This window comes from Tamandua tetradactyla, chromosome 15, assembly GCF_023851605.1.
Source record: "Tamandua tetradactyla isolate mTamTet1 chromosome 15, mTamTet1.pri, whole genome shotgun sequence".
Taxonomy (NCBI): domain Eukaryota; kingdom Metazoa; phylum Chordata; class Mammalia; order Pilosa; family Myrmecophagidae; genus Tamandua; species Tamandua tetradactyla.
The window spans coordinates 80544035-80563429 of NC_135341.1; the positions used below are offsets into that span (position 1 = coordinate 80544035).

At 36.7% G+C, this 19395-nt stretch overlaps 1 protein-coding gene and 1 pseudogene across 9 annotated transcripts in view; one reads left to right on the top strand and one right to left on the bottom strand.

Annotated features, from left to right (window-relative positions):
- STAG1 (STAG1 cohesin complex component) overlaps positions 1-19395 on the bottom strand; it is a 496328-nt gene that overhangs the window by 291129 nt on the left and 185804 nt on the right. The gene's annotated exons all lie outside the window — the stretch shown is intronic.
- On the top strand, positions 2726-3718 carry LOC143657626 (aldo-keto reductase family 1 member B10 pseudogene; annotated as a pseudogene).

Consider the following 19395-nt stretch of genomic DNA (forward strand, 5'->3'; position numbering starts at 1 on the left):
ATATAAAGAAATCCTACAACTCAACAATAAAAAAACGATCTAATTAGAAAATGGCCAAAAGAAATATTACCAAGAGGAAATACAAATGACTAAAATGCATATGAAAAGATGCTCATCTTCACTAGCTATTAGGGAAATGTAACTCCAAACCACAATGAGATATCACTTCACACCTACTAAAATGTGCGGAATTTTTAACTAGGTTGAATTTAAATGTCTGGAAATGGAGAGAGGTGATGGTAGCACATTATGGCAAGTGTAATTAACTGCACTGAAATATGTGTGTGATTGTGGTTGCAAGGGGAAGTTTAGAGTCATGTATGCCACTACAAGGAAAGTTAGAGGTTAAAACATGGGACTGTATAACACAGTGAACACTTATGACCGTGATTAACAGTACAAATATTTTTAAAAAGTTCTTTCATGAATTAGAACAGATGTACATCACTATTACAAGAAGTGTATAATAGAGTGATGTGCGGGGGGAAATGCACCTATTGCAAACTATGGATTATACTTAACAATAGTATTTTAATATTCTTTCAGCAACAGTAGCAAATGTACCACATCAATGCCAGGGGTCAATATTGAAAGGGATAAGGAGCATGTAATATTTTCTTTTGTTCTAATTGTTGTTTCTTGGAATAATGAAACTGTTCTAAAATTCATTATTCTGATGAATGCACAACTATATACTTTGGATGTAAATCAAAACTTATCAAAAACTTTACCCTAAAATTTATTTTTGGATGTTTTTCATCATTCCTATATATCTGGATTTCCCATCAATCTGAATGTCTTTAGTTCAGCTTTCTTGGTGATAAATTTGTCTGAAATTGGCTTTATTTTGCCTTTATATTTCAGGGTTACTTTGATATATGATTTATCCTACTTTATCTTGTAAGTTATCTGTATCTTGTGTGTAGTATCTTTATTTTTGTGTGGCATTTACTGAGCTTCCTTGATAGGTGAGTTAATATCTTTCATCAATTTTTGAAAATTGTTGGTTAACATGCCTTCTGTGCTAGTTTGAAAGGATGTTACGTCCCCTAGAAAAGCCATGTTTTAATCAAAATCCCATTTCATAAAGGCAGAATAATCCCTATTCAATACTGTATGTTTGAATCTGTAATTCAATCATCTCCCTGGAGATGTAACCCAATCAAGAGTGGCTGTTGAACTGGATTAGGGGAGATGTTCTCCACCCATTTGGGTGGGTCTTGATGAGTTTCTGGAGTCCTATAAAAGAGGGAACACTTTGGAGAATAAGAAATTCAGAGAGAGCAGAGCAGAATGACATAGCCACAAGAAGCAGAGTTCACCAGCCAGCAACCTTTGGAGATGAAGAAGGAAAATGCCTCCCGGGGAGCTTCATGAAATAGGAAGCCAAGAGAAGAAGCTAGCAAATGATGTCGTTTACCACATGCCCTTCCAGATGAGAGAGAAACTCTGACTGTGTTCACCATGCGCTCTTCCACTTGAGAGAAAAACCCCGAACTTCATCAGCCTTCTTGAACCGAGGTATCTTTTCTGAATGCCTTAGATTGGGCATTTCTATAGGCTTGTTTTAATTGGGACATTTTCTTGGCCTTAGAACTGTAAACTAGCAACTTAGTAAATTCCCCTTTTTGAAAGCAATATACCAGAATTCTGGTATATTGCATTCCAGCAGCTAGTAAAGTAGAACACCTTTCAATAATCTTTCTCATTCATTCTTCTTCTGGATACAACTGCACATATACTAGGAAAGTTTATATTTTCATATAGGTCTTCCATACTCTGCTTTCAAAAGATTTTTTTTTTCCTCTGTCTCTGTTTAGGTGAATTGTATTGAACATTTTCAGGTTCACTGACCTTTTATACTGATGTATTTATTGTGCTATTATGCTTTCCCAATTAGCTTTTATTTTAAGATATTCTCTCTTTCACCTAGAATGTTCTTTAAAATTTTTTTCTTTTTTAATACAGTTTTATGGATATATAATTCCACACCATAAATCCATCCAAAGTATATGTTTTACATAGTCAAATGATACAATTTAAATCAACTAATATGGCAAGAGGTAAAACTAAAATTCAAAACAAACAGAAATATATGAATCCAAATATATTTCAAATGAATCACTAAAGGGTGGGGGGAAATCCAAGTAATTAATTAACACAGTATCTGGTTATATATCTTGAGTCTTGGTGTAATTAGGGGTAAAGGACATGAGGAATTAAGCAAACTCTGAACTCCTTTTAGAGTAGATTTGGAATTTCTATCACTATGGTTGAAGTATTTTTGAAATAACTTTAGATATGTTAGAAGATTGAGTATATGATAAATATCTTCATAGTATAGACAGTCAGAGTTCTTATTGAAGAAGGAATATACAAATATGGAATAAAAAAAGCAGAAATGAATCCTGTGGGTATGAACTGCAATTGGAGGTGTCACAGTATAATAATTATTTCTAAAACATATATGCATGTATGTATGTATATGTTTATATGTGTGCATGCCCACATGCAAATGTAGGCGTACCTGTACATATGTATATGCACAAATACTAGCATATATTCCCTAGCTCTTTTTGCTGAAAATGCCAAAGAGCAAAAATACCACGGCAATAATGAGCACATATAGTGCCCAGTTCTTAGCCTCTAAAATCCATTCTGCAATAAAAAGAACAAGGGCTCTTAAGAGTTATGGCTGGCTCCCAGAACTGTTTCTGAACCAACCATGGCCACCTTCGTGGAACTCAGTACCAAAGCCAAGATGCCCGTTGTGGGATTCGGCACCTGGAAGTCTCCTCCAGACAAAGTCAAAGAAGCTGTGAAGACAGAAATTGACGTAGGATATCGCCACATCGACTGTGCCTATGTCTACCTTAATGAGGATGAAGTTGGTGAAGCCATCCAAGAGAAGATCCAAGAGAAGGTTGTCAAGCGGGAAGATCTCTTCATCGTTAGCAAGTTATGGTGCACCTTTTTTGAGAGACCCCTTGTGAGGGAAGCCTTCCAGAAGACCCTCAAGGATCTGAAACTGGACTTCTATCTTATTCACTTTCCACAGGGATTACAGCCTGGGAAGGACTGGTTCCCTAAAGATGATAAAGGCAATATTCTTCCCAGTAAAACAACATTCTTGGATGCCTGGGAGGTAATAGAAGAGCTGGTGGACGAGGGGCTAGTGAAAGCCATTGGGATCTCCAACTTCAACCACTTCCAGATAGAAAGACTTCTGAACAAACCTGGACTGAAACATAAACCAGTGGCTAACCAGATCAAGTGTCACCCACACCTCACTCAGGAGAAACTGATCCAGTACTGCCACTCCAAGGGCATTGTAGTCACTGCCTACAGCCCCCTGGGTTCTCCAGATAGACCTTGGGCCAAGCCAGGGGAACCTTCACTGCTGGAGGATCCCAAGATTAAGGAGATTGCTGCAAAGCACAGAAAAACCACAGCCCACGTTTTGATCGGATTCCATATCCAGAGGAATGTGGTTGTGATCGCCAAGTCTGTGACACCTCAATGCATTGCTGAGAACCTTCAGGTCTTCGACTTTAAGTTGAGTGATAATGAGATGGCAACTATACTCAGCTTCAACAGAAACTGGAGGGCCTGTGCCATAGACCAGCCCTGGGAACTGAACCTAGGTCTCCGGCATGGCAGGGTCTCTCATTTGGAGGATTATCCATTCAAAGCAGAATATTGAAGATGAATCTCCTGATGAGTTTATCCAATGGATTCTTTCTTTCTTCACTACACTGAAGTGCACTTCCCGCTACCTACAACCAATTTTAATCAGGCTTTTCAGAAATCATACTTCATGTGGCCCTGTTGTATGCCAAAAACTAGTGTTTAATCAGAACCAGTATATTCAATTAAGAGCATCTCATCATTGGGATAATAGACTTAGAAAAACAAACAAGTTTCTTTTACTTGTTTGATCATATATTAATATTGTGAACTCCGCTATCACTGAGAATATAAAGGTAAAAAAGACTAAATAGTAACTGCATTTATTGAGACTTTAGCATGCTGCTAACACCATGAAGTGCTTTTTACATGTGTTAACTGTGCTGGTTTGAAACTATTACATACCCCAGAAAAGCCATGTTCCTTTAATCCAGTCTTTTGGGGCAGACCTATTGTTGGGTGGGACCTTTAGATTTGGTGGTTTCCATAGATTTGTGACCCACCCAATTGTGGGTGGTACCTTTCCATTAGGTTGTTTTCATAGCAAGGTGGGCCTTAATTCGTTTACTTGAGTCCTTACAAGAGTGGACAAGAGAGCAGAGAGATAAAACTAAGACACAGATGTTTGGAGATGCTAAACTAAGAGATGAAAGCTAAGTAAAGAAACACAGATGCTCAGAGTGGAAGCCACTGGAAACTGGGGCTGAGAGAGATATTTAAGACCAGAAGCTAGGAGAGAAGTTTAGCAGATGTCGCCATGTGTTTTTCCATGCAATAGAGAACCCCCTGACAAGATCAGCCTTTCTTAAGTAACTGTATCCTCTTTTTGATTCCTTAATTTGGATATATTCATGTTCTTAGAACTGTAAACTTGTAACTTAATAAATCTCCTTTATAAAAGCCAATCCATTTCCAGTATATTGCATTCTGTCAGGATTAGCAAACTGAAACATTAACTCATTGACCCCTTTCAATAACCCCTTTCAGGTAGGTATGCTTATTCACATTTTACAGAAGAGGAAACAGAGACAAGGTGGGGGGTGGCAGGGTCAGGTAACTTGTTCAAGGCCACCCAAGCAGTGAGAGGGAAGATTACAGATTCAAAGGCAGGCAGGCTCTGGGCAAGCTCATGCTAATTTGTCATCCTCTTCCTCCCCTGTCTTTTCTTAGCATCCCCCTGTTTTACCTCTCCCCATTCTTTCCCTTTCTCTCTCTCTCTCTCTCTCTCTCTCTCCCATGCTCCCTTTGTATGCCATTATGTCCAAAGAGTCAACTCCAGTGGTAGGAGGGTCTCTAAGATGCCCAGAGGAGCTGCTGTTCATTAGAAATGGTGTAGAGGATCTCTGGGAGTGAAAGTAAGAAATGAAGCAGCATGTGAACAAGGAGAATGTTTGCTATGGCCATTCATCTAGAGAATTTATTTGCTTTTTTTCTACAATAATGTCTTATTCTGAAATTTTCCAAATATATGGCAATATAAAGAGAATAACAAGCTGCGGTTACCCACATCAAAAATATAATAAATGCTAACATTTTGCCATAAAAAAAAAAAAAGAGTTATGGCTGATTCCAGGGTTAGAAGAAGGCACATAAAAGATGGGGAAGAAATGAGTGTCTTCAGATGATGGAAAGTTAGGAAATGATCAAAACAATGATACAGACACAGGACACAAGAAGGGGTTCAGACTGCTGAATCTGGAACACGTTGAGTGCTAAAATAGGTAAATAGAAAAATTTATAAACAGTTGTAATAAAGGAAATTTATTAATCTAAACCAATAATAAATGGATAATTAAGTATGGAGAAGGGAGGGCGCAAAGACTGGATCAGGCAACAATCATCCACGGATACTAAATCTAGAAGGAAATTTTGTTTAGGAGTAGGATATTTGCATGGTCTGAAAGTATTTCCCCACATACTACTTATAAACTGCAAAAGGGGGAAAGTAGCAATTATACAGTGGAGAAATCAGATCATTCCTTGATTAAGTGTGAAAATTAACATCACCAAAGAGCGGCTGATGGATATTGTGTGCCTTCTAACAGAAAAAACCAAAATCACCTGTGTAGTATTACAACCAAGAACGTATGATATCAATTTAGTCATTAGGAACAGACAAACTCTAATTGAGCAACTTTCTATTTTAAAAAAGTGGGAATTCCATTTTCAAAAACATCAATGTCATGAAAAAAATATAAAGGCTGTAGCTTAAAATATTTACACAAGAAATTTGCTGACCTCAGATGCAGAATAATAAATTTTGAAACAATACAAAAAAGGTCTAATGAAAGAGTGATGAGATAAGAATACTTGGAACAACTGAGAAATAAATACCAAGACGGCATATTTAAACTAAGCCACATAAGTAACTAGATTAAATGCATATGGAATAGCATATATCATAAAAGATGGAGAGCATCAAGCTAGATAAAAAGACCCCCAACAAGATGTGTAAAAGAGATACGTTTTAAATGCGACAGTATAAAAAGATTTTAATAAAATGATGAAAATATATTATATACCAGGCAAACAAAACCAGAAGAAATTTGTAAGACCACAGTCCTATCAGATAAAGTGGGTATCAAGATAAAAGGGTTACAAAAGACAAACAGTTGCTTTATAATAATGAAGGGATAAATTCATCAGGAAAATATAACAATTCTAAATTTATACACATCAAATAACAAGTCTCAAAATACACAAAGCAAAAACTGACAGAATTAAAAGGAAAAATATACAAATTCACAATCAAGGCTGAGAGTATTAACACACCTATCTTGGTAACAAGTAAATGATCCAAAAACTATAAAAAAGTTATTTGAGAAACACTATTAAATGTGTACTAATCATTATTTATAAAACAACAAGAATTAGAGAATATACATCCTTTTTAAATACATATACAATATTTTAACTCAAGTCTCAATGAGATTTTAGGTACTGGAATAGTACAAGGTACATTGTCTAGCCATATGGATTTAAATAACAAATCATTAACAAAAACACACCTAAAATAACCTCAAATGTCTGGAAATAATAAAATATTTTGAAATAAACAATAAATGAAAACTTAACATCAAAATTTGAAGAAGGCAGCTGTTCTAGTTTGCTAGCTGCCGGAATGCAACACACCAGAGATGAATTGGCTTTTAATAAAAGGGGATTTATTTTGTTGGTTCTTCAGAGGAAAGGCAGCTTACTTTCCACTGAGGTTCTTTCTTACGTGGAAGGCACAAGATGGTCTCTGCTGGTCTTCTCTCCAGGCCCCTGGGTTCCAACAACTTTCCCCAGGGTGACTTCTTTCTGCATCTCCAAAGGCCTGGGCTGAGCTGCAAGTGCTGAGATGAGGAATGCCGAGCTGCTTAGCAGCGCTACGTTGCAATCTCTCATTTAAGCATCAGCCAATTAAGTCAAACATCACTCATTACAGCAGACACGCCTCCTAGCTGACTGCAGATGTAATTGGCAACAGATGAGGTTCACGTACCAAGGTTCACATACCATTGGTTTATGTCCGCAGCAACAGGACTAGGTATGCTCACCTGGCCAAGCTGACAACTGAATCTAACTAACACAGCAGCTAAAACAGTGCTTAGAGGAAAATGTATAGCTTTAAATACTTTTATTCTACAAAAGAAGGTTTAAATCAATGATTCAAGCTTCCAATTTAATAAATTTTTACTACATTCCACTGTGGGTTGTCCTCATTTGGTGATAGGGGTAGGCAACACAGTATATTTCTAAGATTACCAAAAAGAACTTTCCTGATTGCATATACATAGACCTTCAATGGGATGACCATAGTTTAACAAATCTGAATCACAAATTATAGCCACACACTCATTCTGGGAGTAAGCTGAAAAAGACTCTACTATTCTAGATGAGTAGCTTCCAAGGTAACCTTTAGTATCAATATCCAGATGATGGAAGCGAAAAGCAAACAAAGCATGTCACAGAAGATTTTAATGGGTCAAGCTTAGAAGTGGTGCCCATCACTTAATACTTCATTGAAAAGAACTTGCCACCCAGCCACATGTAGATGCAAGGAAAGTGGAGAACCAGAGGCTGTGTTTGTCAGGTCTCCTTGAACATTCCCTATTATTAAAAACCCAAAAATTAACTTTTAAGTAAGTGGCCAATCATCTTCACCACAAAGAGAAGTATATGATTCTTTTTTATAAAGAAATTGTATCTCACACCCATATATAGTAGCATGGAAAATTTTTAATTGTAACATTGACAAAGCATTGCCTTTCAGTTCCTTCAAAAAACAAGTTTAATTCCAAGACTCTGACAGAAAGAACATCTCTGAGAACTTAGCCACAGACCTACACTGACAAAGCCATAATGACAAACATCTGAATCACAGAGTCAAATGACAAAAATCATGACATCTGCTAAAATTGTAACTTTATCATATACTAGAAGACAGTATGAAAATTAATACTTTCCTCTATGAGGAATGTGAGATACATAGAAATTAATATTTAAAAACTGAGAAAGAATAAAACAAAGCGTACATTTTTTAAATTGTCAAGACCACAAAAAGGAAAATACAAATATGTAGACCAGATCAGTCAAAGGTAGTAGTTAAAAATGAGTTTCAAATCTGCATCTATGCTTCTTAACAGCTAAACTGAAAAGAAACATCAATCTATTCAAAGTGAATATCTAGGTACTATATTGACTGCATAATCTTCAAACTCTATTGAGTAAATATACTTCTTTTAGCTGGCCATTTGATAGGACTGGTTAGCAGACAAGGGCATATGTAAGGGAAGGATCTTTAGAATAACAGATGGCAAAGATAAACATGTCATTTTGTAAACTCAACCCCTAATTAAGAATTTAAATCAATGAGAGGCCCAATCTCTTTCAAACAGATATACTATATAACAAACAAATTAATACTTAGATGATTTTTTTCCAGATCAAGTTTAGCATATACATGTTTTCTGTATAATATATACATGTATCTCCATAGGCAGAAAGAGTTTTCTTTATAACTTTATGAAACTAGGATTATACCTTAAGTGCTCCCCAAACTTTATTTTACATACACATACACACACAAATCAAAACGTTGTATTTATATACATATACAACCAAAAAAATGTCATTTTAACCACCTTTATGTATAAAGTTCTACGGCATCAATTACATTTATAATGTTGTATTACTACTACTACCATCATCCATTACCAAAACCTTTCATCACTTCAAACAGAACCTTTATATCTGTTAAGCAATTAACTCTCCATTCTTCCCTCCAACCAGTCCCTGGTACCCTCTATCTACTCTGCCTTTATGAATTGGCTTACCATAGATGTTTCACATAAGAATCATATACTACTTGTCCTTTTCTGTCTTATTTATTTCATTTTCCATGTTTTCAGGGTTCATCTGCATTGTATGTATTAGAACTTCATTCCTTTTCATGGCTGAAAAAGTCCATATATATACCAAACTTTTCTTTATCCATTCATCTATTGATGGCCCACCTATGATTTCAATTTTAATGTAACCCTTCAGGGGCTAGTGGAAGCAAATCAATGGATCCTATAGACACAACCTTACTACTTTTATTATTACTTATGTATTAATCAACTGCAATTTATGACTATGATCATCACTGTCCTTTTATACAAGTATATTATTTCTAAACTCAGAAAAATGAACTTTTAAACTTACATAATTAGTGAAGTCCCTCATGTGACTAGAACTAAATTTTACAGTATCATTTCAATACTACTTTTCAAAAAACCTTTCATTATGTATTTAATAATACCCCATGCATAGCAGATTTCATATACTAATCCTTGATTTGTTTTTCTTTTGCTTTGTATTATTCTATGTTTGAAATATAAAGTCATTAACAGCTTTTTGTCTTAAGTGAGTAATCTCACAATGTTGAAAATGGGTGCCTTAATGATTAATTTCCCTTCATTTTGTGATACCTGCAGAGGCTCTTATCAGAAGCATTCTGAAAAAGACTGTGAGAACATGGACTTTTAAAAAAAATTTTAACTTTTTTATTGTATAATATAACATATATACAAGCAAATAAAGAAAACAGCAATACTTTTCAAAGCACTCTTCAAAAAATGTTACAAACAGATCCTACAATCTCTCATGGACTTCCATTCCATCATCTCAGATTTTTCTTTCCAGCTGCTCCAGACCATTTGAGGGTAGAAGGAATACATATATATATTTACATTACAAACATCTTTTTTTGTGAAAAATAACATATATACAAAAAAGCAATACATTGCAAAGTCAAAGACAACACAACAATTAGTTGTACAACAGATTTCAGAGTCTGGTATGAGTTACAATTTCACAACTTTAGGTTTTTATTTCTAGCTGTTCTAAGAATCGGGAGACTAAAAGAACTATCAACATAATGACTCAGCAATCATTGTCATTTGTTAAATCCTACCTTCTCTGTATAACTCCACCATCACCTTTGATTTTTCTCCCATTCTTTCAGCGGTATTTGAGTTTTGTTTCTTCTAACTTTGTCACATTGGAAAGGCTATGAAAAATATGAGGCATGGGGATGGAACTAGTTGATGTTCTGGAGAGGATAGCCCCTCTAGATTTCAGGGCTTATCTAATTCAGGGACCCATCTGGAGTTGTAGTCTTCTGGAAAGTTACCCTACTGTACAGAACCTTTGTACAATCTTATATATTGCCCTAGGTATTCTTTAGGAGTGGCTGAAATGGTTCTGGTTGGGGTATGGCAAGCTACAATAAATAGTAATATCTAAATGAAGCTTGCCTAAGAGTGACCTACAGAGTAGCCTCTGGACCCTATATGAACTCTCAGCCACTGATAAATCTTATTTGTTACATTTCTGTACCCCCTTTCATTCAGGATGACATTGATGAGCCCACCGTGCTAAGACTAGACTCATCCCTGGGAGTCATCACCCATGTCATCACCCAAGTCACCATGGAGGCTTTCACTCCTGGATGTCATGTCCCACGTAGCGGGGGGAATGCAATGATTTCACTTGCACAGCTGGCCTTGGAGAGTCAGGACGCATATGAGCAACAAAAGAGGTTCGGCAGAAGGAACTCTTAGGCATACCTACAGGTAGCTAAGCTTCTCCACTACATACATAAGCTTCACAAGAGTAAACCTCAAGATCAAGGGATTGTTCTATGGATTTTGGTGTTCCTAATATTTGACACAATATGAGGGGTTTCCCTGGTGGTAAAGTTTAATAGTTACATATTTTTTCTCCCATACTTCAACGGACTTTGTCAGTATATTTTATTATCTGCTTAATTATATTCTGGGATGTATCCTAGCATTACATTAAACTATATGGGATTAAAGGCCATCATCCTTATTCTCGGCTCCCTGTGTTTGGATTGTTTAAGTGAGCTATCCAGACAGGTTGGGTTATATTATATGCTACAGAAAATTTAGGTTCTGGATAAAATAAATTTCTTCCTTTGGTCTCAAAGAGTAGATAAGGTTGTAAAATATAAACAATACCTTCCTTAATCCCACCATGACCAGCTTTGTTCCAAATACCAGGTGATAGATAAATAAAACAGCTTCTAATAATCCAAAAATAATAATTATCACTCTGGACTAAAATATGACTGCTATAAGAGGTGCCAATCTAGGCCCCTGCTTTCTTATAAACATTTTCTAAAGGTGATCACACAATAATTACTCTTTTGTTTCTGACTTATTTTGCTTCACCAAATGTCTCACAGATCCATTCATAATGCTACATGCCTCATGACTTTGTTCCTTTTTGTAGCAACACAATATTCGACCATATGTATATACTATCGTTCACCAGTCTACCTCTCAGTGCATCCTCAGCCACCTCCATTCACAAGGCATCATGTATAATATCCAAAGTTAACATTCTCAATTTTAGATAATTTCACTGTTCTCAAGAGAAAGATAATCAATAAAAACCATGCACTATTGATGCACTCCCCATCATAGTCCCATTCAGGATAAAGAAACAGCTAGGATAAACAAGGTAGTCAAGCTTGATGGATGTAAGCAAGGCTATGGAATCTGCAGAGGTCTCCAGAGAATGAGAAACAGAACAAAATTAAGTTCTCTTCGGAGACAAGTTTGAGAAGAGGAAACAACGGCAAAAAAAGCCTATAAGGAACAATTGGGATATGTGTTCCTTCAAAAAGTGAGGCTCTGGTGGCCAAGATGGCAGCTTAGCACTGTGTGCATTTTGGTTCATCCTCCAGAACAACTACTAAATAACCAGAAACAGTGCAGAAAAGCTCCTGCAGCCACGTCAGTGAATGGGCACACAGCGTACACCAGTTTGGATGAGTTGGACCGGCTGCGAGACTCCCCAGAACTATGAGTTACCCAGGCCACGACGGTCGGCGCCCCTCCCCCACAGGCTGCTTCACAGAGGGGAAAGGAACAGACTTTACCAGCAACAGGGGTTGAGCCCAACCAAACGCCAATTAACAAATTTACAAATTCTGACTACTAAAAATAGGCCCCAGCTCAGGTGAACCTAGTCAAAAAGGAGGTCGCTCATTGGGCTAACGGAAAAAGAGCAAAGGAGAGGAAACGGAGGTTTTTGTGGATGTGTTCCTGCGGAGGCTTAGTTGCCTCTGGAGTCAGTGACGGGACTTCTCTGGCTGCAACTGCCCCAGGCATAGGCAGAAACGGGCTGCATTCAGGGCTTGTTCCCACCTATGTTTTCCTCAGCGAAGGGGTGAAGCCAAACTCAGATGGAATCCATTCCTCACAGAATTCAGACTCCACTGCTCGGGAATTTGAAGCCATAAAAACCAGCCTACAACCTCTCCTCTGTCTCCACCACCCACCCAGCAGGGAGAATCTGCCAAAGCTAAAGGAGCCACATCATCTTATGACGGTGGGACCTGCAAGCAGACAAGCACCACATACTGGGAAGGACAAGTCAAAAAAGAGCCCAGAGACCTCACAGGAAAAGTCTTTTAACCTGCTGGGTCTCAGCTCAGGGAAAAATGATGCAGGTGATTCCTTCCCCCTGACAGGAGGCCAGTTTAGTCTGGGAAAACCCGGCTGGAGTCTATAATACATACGTAAAACCTCACGGAGTGGGGGGGGGGGGGGGCGCAACCATACAAGCAGGGCAAGAAACAAAAAAACAAGAACCAAAAATTATCCTCTGTTAAACAAAACCTAAGCTAGAGGTCCAGAAAAAACTGAACTGAAGGTCAAAGAACGGACAGACAACAAATTCATCCAGCAAGAAAACCATAGGTAAGAGAAGTGAAAGCAATCTCCAGAATAAACTACTTAACATACTTTAATGTCTAGATGCCACCAAAAATAACAAATCACACCAGGAAAATTGAAGATATGGCCCAGTCAAAGGAACAAACAAATACTTCAAATGACATACAAGGGCTGAAACAATTAATTCAGAATATACAAACAGACATGGAAAATCTCATCAAAAACCAAATCAATAAATTCAGGGAGGATATGAAGAAGGCAACGAATGAACAAAAAGAACAAATGGAAAGAATGAAAAAACAAATCACAGAACTTATGGGAATGAAATATACAGTAGAAGAGATGAAAAAAACAATGGAAACGTACAATGGTAGATTTCAAGAAACGGGATAGGATTAGTGAACTGGAGGACAGAACATCCAAAATTCGACAAGAAACAGAAACTATAGGGAAAAAAATGGAAAAATATGAGCACGGACTCAGGGAATTGAATGATAATATAAAGAGCATGAACATACATGTTGTGGGTGTCCCGGGAGGAGAAGAGAAGGGAAAAGGAGGAAAAAAACTAATGGAAGAAATTATCACTGAAAATTTCATAACTCTTATGAATTACAGATCCAAGAATGCAGCGTACCCCAAAGAGAACAGATCGAAACTGACATTCTCCAAGACACTTACTAATCAGAATATCAGAGCTCAATAAGAAAGAGGGGATTTTGAAAGCAGCAAAAGAAAAGCAATCCATCATGTACAAGGGAAACCCAATAAGACCATGCGTAGATTTCGCAGCAGAAACCATGGAGGCGAGAAGACAGTGGGATGATATATTTAAATTGCTAAAAGAGAAAAACTGCCAACCAAGAATTCTATACCCAGCAAAACTGTCCTTCAAAAAATTAGGGAAAAATTAAAACATTTTCAGACAAAAAATCACTGAGAAAATTTGTGACCAAGAGACTAGCTCTGCAAGAAATACTAAAGGGAGCACTAGAGACAGATACGAAAACACAAAAGAAAGAGGTGAGGAGAATAGTGTAGAAAGAAGGAAAATTAGATAAGACATATAAAATCCAAAAGGCAACATAGTAGAAGAAAGTACAACCTGTCCAGTAATACCACTGAACATTAATGGATTGAACTCCCCAATCAAAAGATATAGATTGGCAGAATACATTAAAAACTAGGATCCTTCTATATGCTGTCTACAGGAAACACATCTTAGAACCAAAGATAAACACAGGTTGAAAGTGAAAAGTTGGGAAAAGATATTTCATGCAAATAACAACCAGAAATGAGCAGGAATAGCTATACTAATATCCAACAAATTAGACTTCAAATGTAAAACAGTTAAAAGAGACAAAGAAAGATACTACGTACTAATTAAAGCAACAATTCAGCATGAAGACATAACAATCACAAATATTTATGCACCAAACCAGAATGCTCCAAAATACTTGAGGCAAACACTGAAAAGGGAAATAGACACATCTACCATAATAGTTGGAAATCTCAATTCCACACACTCATCAATGGACAGAACATCTAGACAGAGGATCAATAAAGAAACAGAGAATTTGAATGTTACAATAAATGAGCTAGACTTAACAGACATTTATAGGACATTACATCCCCACAACAGAGGGATACACTTTTTTCTCAAATGCTCATGGATCATTCTCAAAGATAGACCATATGTTGGGTAACAAAGGAACTCTCAACAAGTTTAAAAAGATTGAAATCATACACAACACTTTCTCAGATCATAAAGGAATGAAGTCGGAAATCAATAACAGGCAGAGCGCCAGAAAATTCACAAATATGTGGAGGCTCAACAACAAACTCGTAAAAAACCAGTGGATCAAGGAAGAAATTACAAGAGAAATCAGTAAATACCTTGAGGCAAATGAAAATGAAAACACAACATATCAAAACTTATGGGAGGCAGCAAAGGCAGTGCTAAGAGGGAAATTTTTTGCCCAAAAGGCCTATATCAAAAAAGAAAAAGGGCAAAAATTCAGGAAATAACTATCCACTTGGAAGAACTGGAGAAAGAACAGCAAACTAAACCCAAAGCAAGCAAAAGGAAAGAAATAACAAAGATCAGAGCAGAAATAAATGAAATTGAGAACATGAAAACAATTGAGAAAATCAATAAAACCAGAAGCTGGTTCCATGAGAAAATTGATAAGATTGATGGGCCCTTAGCAAGACTGACAAAAAGAAGAACACAGAGGATGTAAATGGAAGAGGAGACACAACCACTGACCCCACAGAAATAAAGGAGGTAATAACAGGATAATAGAACACCTTTATGCTAATAAATACAATAATGTAGGTGAAATGGACAACTTCCTAGAAAGGCACGAACAACCAACTATGACTCAAGAAGAAACAGATGACCTCAACAAACCAATCACAAGTAAAGAAATTTAATCAGTCATTAAAAGGCTTCCCAAAAAGAAAAGTTCAGGACCAGACGGCTTCACATGTGAATTCTACCAAACATTTCAGAAAGAATTGGTAACAATCCTACTCAAACTTTTCAAAAAATTGAAGAGGAAGGAAAGCTACCTAATTCATTCTATGAAGCCAACATCACCCTCATATCAAAACCAGGCAAAGATATTACAAAAAAAGAAAGCTACAGACCAATATCTACAATGAATATAGATGTAAAAATCCTCAATAAAATTCTAGCAAATAGAATCCAGCAACACATTAAAAGAATTATACATCATGACCAAGTAGGATTCATCCCAGGTATGCAAGGATGGTTTAACATAAGAAAATAAATTAATGCAATACAACATATCAACAAATCAAAGCAGAAAAATCACATGGTCATCTCAATTGATGCAGAGAAGGCATTTGACAAAATTCAACATCCTTTCCTGTTGAAAACACTTCAAAGGATAGGAATACAAGGGAACTTCCTTAAAATGATAAAGGGAATATATGAAAAACCCACAGCGAATATCATCCTCAATGGGGAAAAACTGAAAACGTTTCCCCTAAGAGTTCAGGAACAAGACAAGGATGTCCACTATCACCACTGTTATTCAACATTGTGTTGTAAGTTCTAGTCAGAGCAATTAGACAAGAAAAAGAAATACAAGGCATCAATATTGGAAAGGAAGAAGTAACACTATACTGTTTGCAGATATGTCGAAAACCTGAAAAATCCACAGAAAAACTACTAGAGCTAATAAACGAGTACAGCAAAGTGGCAGGTTACAAGATCAACATTCAAAAATCTGTAGTGTTTCTATACACTAGTAATGAACAATCTGAGGGGGAAATCAAGAAACAAATTCCATTTACAATTGCAACTAAAAGAATAAAATACTTAGGAATAAATTTATTTAAAGAGACAAAACCTATACAAAGAAAACTACAAGAAACTGTTAAAAGAAATCACAGAAGACCTAAATAGATGGAAGGGCATACCGTGTTCATGGAATGGAAGACTAAATATACTTAAGATGTCAATCCTACCTAAATTGATTTACAGATTCAATGCAATACCAATCAAAATCCCAACAACTTACTTTTCAGAAACAGAAAAGCAAATAAGCAAATTTATCTGGAAGGGCAGGGTGCCCTGAACAGCTAAAAGTATCCTAAGGAAAAAAAACGAAGCTGGAGGTCTCACACCACCTGACTTTAAGGCATATTATGCAGCCACAGTGGTCAAAACAGCATGGTACTGGCATAAAGACAGATATATTGACCAATGGAATCGAACAGAGTGTTCAGATATAGACCCTCTCATCTATGGACATTTGATCTTTGATAAGGCAGTCAAGCCAACTCACCTGGGACAGAACAGTCTCTTCAATAAATGGTGCCTAGAGAACTGGATATCCATATGCAAAAGAACGAAAGACGACCCATATCTCACACCCTACACAAAAGTTAACTCAAAATGGATCAAAGATCTAAACATTAGGTCTAAGACCATAAAACAGTTAGAGGAAAATGTAAGAAAATATCTTATAAATCTTACACTTGGAGGCGGTTTTATAGACCTTACATTCAAAGCAAGACCACTGAAGAAAGAAATGGGAAATCCTCAAAATTAAACACTTTTGTGCATCAAAGAACTTCATCAAGAAAGTAAAAAGACAGCCTACACAATGGGAGACAATATTTGGAAACAACCTATCAGATAAAGGTCTAGTATCCAGAATTTATAGGGAGATTGTTCAACTCAACAACAAAAAGACAGCCAATCCAATTACAAAATGGGAAAAAGACTTGAACAGACACTTCTCAGAAGAGGAAATACAAATGGCCAAAAGGCACATAAAGAGATGCTCATCGTCTTCGGCCATTAGAGAAATGCAAATCAAAACCACAATGAGATATCATCTCACACCTACCAGAATGGCCATTATCAACAAAACAGAAAATGACAAGTGCTGGAGAGGATGTGGAGAAAGAGGAACACTTATTCAATGTTGGTGGGAATGTCAAATGGTGCAACCACTGTGGAAGGCAGTTTGGTGGTTCCTCAAAAAGCTGAATATAGAATTGCCATACGACCCAGCAATACCATTGCTGGGAATCTACTCAAAGGAATTAAGGGCAAAAACTCAAACGGACATTTGCACACCAATGTTTATAGCAGCATTATTTACAATTGCAAAGAGATGGAAACAGCCAAAATGTCCATCAACAGACGGGTGGCTAAACAAACTGTGGTATATACATACGATGGAATATTATGCAACTTCAAGACAGAATAAACTTATGAAGTATGTAACAACATGGATGGACCTTGAGAACATTATGCTGAGTGAGACTAGCCAAAAACAAAAGGACAAATACTGTATGGTCTGACTGATATGAACTGACATTAGTGAATAAACTTGGAATATTTCATCGGTAACAGAGACCATCAGAAGATACAAATAGGGTAAGATATTGGGTAACTGGAGCTGAAGGGATAGACTGTGCAACAGGACTGAATATAAAAACACAGAAATGGACAGCACAATATTACCTAACTGTAATACAATTATGTTAAAACACTGAATGAAGCTGCATGTGAGAATGATAGAGGGAGGAGGGCTGGGGACATAAATGAAATCAGAAAGAAAGATAGATATTAAAGATTGAGATGGTATAATCTAGGAATGCCTAGAGTGTATAATGATAGTGCCTAAATGTACAAATTTTAAAAATGTTTTTGCATGAGGAAGAACAAAGGAATGTCATTACTGCAGGGTGCTGAAAATAGATGGTAATTAATATTTTAAAATGTCACCTAATGTGTGATATAAAGCAAAAAATGTTTGTTACAAAATTTATATTTTGACTAGTGCATTTCCTAATATAACTTATGTAGATATTCTGACCGAATGCCATTAAGTACTTGGAATCTCAGGTAGGACATGAGATTTTGTTGGTTTGTCCCGAGCGATGCCCCGATGAATCCGAGAGTGATTCGATCAGTGACTGGAAAAGTATTTGCAAAGCCCCCTTCGGGGAATGCTAAGAACGGGGAGAAATGCAACTTCCCCAAGTTGAATTCCTGATATTCTCACAAGCAGTGTAGACAACCAAAGCTATAGGCTGAGCCCCCAGTCTTGGGGTTTGTTCATATGAAACTTAACCCCACAAAGGATAGGTCAAGTCTACTTAAAATTTAGGCCTAAGAGTCACCCCCAAGAGAGCCTCTTTTGTTGCTCAGATGTGGCCTCTCTCTCCAGCCAACACAACAAGCAATCTCACCACCCTCCCCCTGTCTACGTGGGACATGACTCCCAGGGGTGTGGACCTTCCTGGCAACGTGGGACAGAGATCCTAGAATGAGCTGAGACTCAGCATCAAGGGATTGAGAACACCTTCTCAACCAAAAGGGGGAAGAGTGAAATGAGACAAAGTGTCAATGGCTGAGAGATTTCAAACAGAGTCAAGAGGTTGTCCTGGAGGTTATTCTGATGCATTAAGTAGATATCATCTTGTTATTCAAGATGTAATGGACAGGCTGGAGGGAACTACCTGAAAATGTAGAGCTTGTTCCAGTAGCCATGTTTCTTGATGATGATTGTATAATAATACAGCTGTCACAATGTGACTGTGTGATTGTGAAAACCTTGTCTCTGATGCTCCTTTTATCTACCTTGTCAAGAAACGAGTAGAACGTATGGAATAAAAATAAATAATAGGGGGAACAAATATTAAAATAATTTTAGTTTGAAATACTAGTGATCAATGAAAGTGAGGGGTACGGAGTATGGTATGTAAAATCATTTTTTTTCTGTTATTGTTTCATTTCTTTTTTTGTTGTCTTTTTATTTCTTTTTCTGAATTGATGCAAATGTTCTAAGAAATGATGAATATGCAACTATGTGATGATATTGAGAATTACTGAATATATACGTAGAATAGAATTATATGTTAATTTTTTTTGTTTGTTCTTAATTTTTTAAATAAATTAAAAAAAAAAAAAAGTGAGGCTTCC